Raw genomic sequence first — 3,287 nt, 5'->3', positions numbered from 1 at the left:
TTTGCACGGCTGGTGAGAATGCAAACCGGTGCAGCCACTCTGGAGAACAGTATGGAGGTTCCTCAGAAAAATTAAAAATACAACTACCCTATGACCCAGCAATTGCACTACTAGATATCTATCCAAGGGATAGAGGTGTGCTGTTTCAAAGGGACACACGCACCCCGATGTTTACAGCAACACTATCAACAACAGCCAAAGTATTGAAAGAGCCCAAATGTCCATTGATGGATGAAAGGATAAAGAAGATGTGGTGTGTGTATATATATACACATATACACACACACATACACAAAATGGAGTATTACTTGGCAATCAAAAAGAATGAAATCTTGCCATTTGCAACCACATGGAAGGAACTAGAGGGTAGTATGCTCAGGAAATTAGTCAGAGAAAGAAAAATATGGCTTCACTCATATGAAGACTTTAAGATACAAAACAGGCAAACATAAGGGAAGGGAAGCAAAAATAATATAAAAACAGGGAGGGGGACAAAAACATGAGAGACTCTTAAATATAGAGAACAAACATAGGGTTACTGGAGGGGTTGTCGGAGGGAGGATGGGCTAAATGGGTAAGGGACATTAAGGAATCTACTTCTGAAATCATTGTAGCACTATATGGTAACTAACTTGAATGTAAATTAAAAAAAAAATAACTTAGGGGCATCTGGGTGGCTCAGTCGGTTAAGCGTCCGACTTCGGCTCAGGTCATGATCTCACGGTTCATGGGTTCGAGCCCGCGTTGGGCTCTGTGCTGACAGCCAGCTCAGAGCTTGGAGCCTGTTTCCAATTCTATGTCTCCCTCTTTCTGTGACCGCCCCCCCCCCCGCCCCGCTCACGCTGTCTCTCTCTCAGAAATAAATAAAACATTAAAAATTTTTAAAAAGAAATTAAAGGGATGGTGTCAGGCAGAATATCTCACACTGTTGTCAAAACTCCTTAATGGACCATGAGCAAGTGAATGGGCTGTTAAGATTCCTTTTTGTTTTTTTAAGTTAAATGTTAGTTAGTTAACATGTTGGTTTCAGAAGTAGAATTCAGTGTTTGTCACTTACATATAACACCCAGTGCTCATCACAGGGGCTCTCCCTAATACCCTTCATTCATCTAGCCCATCTCTCACTCACCTCCCTCCATCAACCCTCATTTTCTTCTCTATCATTAAGCATCTCCTTTTCTTCTCTTCCCCACCTTCCTGCATGTTAAACTCCACCTAGGAGTGAAATTGTATGATATACTCGTTTAGCTTAGTATAATACATTCTAGTTCCATCCATGTTAATTGCAAATGGCAAGACTCCATGCTTTTTGATGGCGGAGTTATGTTCTCATCAAGATAAAAAGCATCTGCACACTGAACAAAACAATCAACAAAACTCCAAGCAGCCTATGGAATGGGAGAAAATATTTGCAAGCAACACATCTTACAAAGGGTTAGGATTCAAAATCTACAAACGACTAATCATAATCAACACCCAAAATTCAAACACCCCAGTTATGAAATGGGCAGAAGACATGAATAGATGCTTTTCCACAGAAGATTTCCAGATGGCCAACAGACACATGGAAAGATGCTCAGCGTCACTCATCATTAGGAAATGCAAAGCAAAACCATAATGAGATACTACCTCACACCTGCTAGAATGGCTAAAATCAACAAGAGAAGAGACATCCGTTGTTGGTGAAGATATAGAGAAAGGGGAACACTCTTGCACTACAGGTTGGAATGCAAACTGGTGCAGCCACTCTGTTATGGTTTCCTTTAAGGAAAATGTTAGAGAGATTTGACAAAAATATATTGAAGCAAAAAGCTAGTATAATTGTGACTAACTTGCTGCTCTACTTTTTCCTTTCTACATTAAGGGACTAATGTATATTTTAAAAGAAATATTACTCTATGTTTTTGACTCTCAATCCCAAAATATATAATCTTCTGACACCAAATACTGAAAAGAGGTGGGGTCAGAGCTGTAAAGGAGAAGAGTGTTCCCATGTTATTGAAGTTAAGCTAGTATAACTAGACATTAGAGTATTATAACTTAGAATGTTAAATGTACTTCCCATGATAACCACAAAGAAAGCAGCTATATACAAAAAAAAAAGAAAAGAATTTAAACATTTCACTAGAAAAACTCAACTAAACACGATAGAAGACAATAATACAGGAAATAAGAGACCAACCAACAAACAAACAATGCTACAAAGCACACAGAAAGGAAACAGCAAAGTGATAGAAACAAATCCCTCCTTACCAGTAATTACTTCAAAGAAAAGTGGATTAAACTCTCCAGTCAAAAAGCAGAGATTGTCAGAATGGATTTAAAAATATGATTTAAGTATCTGCTGTCTACAAGAGACTCATTTTAGATCAAAAGACAAATAGAATTAAAAGGAAAGCATGGAAAAGATATTTTATACAAATAGCACCCCAAAAGAACAGGGGTGGTTATAGTATCAGATAAAATAGATTTTAAATCAATTACACCCACATTCATAGTAGCATAGTTCACAATAATTAAAATGTGGAAGCAACCCAAACGTCCATCAACGGATGAATGGATAACCAAAATGTGGCCTACACATACAAAAGAATATTTTCCTGTCTTGAAGAAGAAGGAAGTTAGGCTACAGCATGGATGAACCTTGAGAAAATTATGCTAAGTGAGATAAACCAGTCACACACAAAAAACAAATAATGTATTATTCTACTTCTATGAAATATTTAGAAGAGTCAAAACCGTAAAGACAGAAAGTAAACACTGGTTGCCAGAGGCTGAGGACTGGGAAGAATAGGTAGCTTCTGTTCAATGGATATAGGGTCTCAGTTTTACAAGAGTTCTAGAGACGGATGGTGGTGATGGCTGCCCAACGTTCTGAATGGATTTACCACCACTGAACTAAAATTATTAACAATTACGAAGACGGTAAATAAGATGGTAAATTTTGCCCTGTGTCTTTCACTGCAATAAGAAAAGATGAAGGAGGGGAATTGTCTGTCTCTCCTACCAGCTGACTTGTGACGTTCTGTACGTGTATTCAGGTGAGCAGGCAAGGAAGCGAGTAGGAAAAGCCATGAGAGTAACCAGCACTGGCTAGAGATTCCATATCATATTTCATACTCCTGAGCAAGATAGACTTTGCTTTCCAGCTTTTAGTTACATTAATCTCAATTCCTCTTTCCCAGAAAGCCATATTAGACCATGAAAACTATGAAATTGAGAAGACCTAATTATGGGCACTGGAAAACATGAAAGAGGGCTATCTATGGAAATAACTCTGAGCAATT

This window comes from Hyaena hyaena, unplaced genomic scaffold, assembly GCF_003009895.1.
Source record: "Hyaena hyaena isolate Hyena2069 unplaced genomic scaffold, ASM300989v1 scaffold_775, whole genome shotgun sequence".
NCBI lineage: Eukaryota > Metazoa > Chordata > Mammalia > Carnivora > Hyaenidae > Hyaena > Hyaena hyaena.
The sequence above is the reverse complement of the archived record's forward strand: the minus strand, read 5'-3'. Positions refer to the sequence as shown.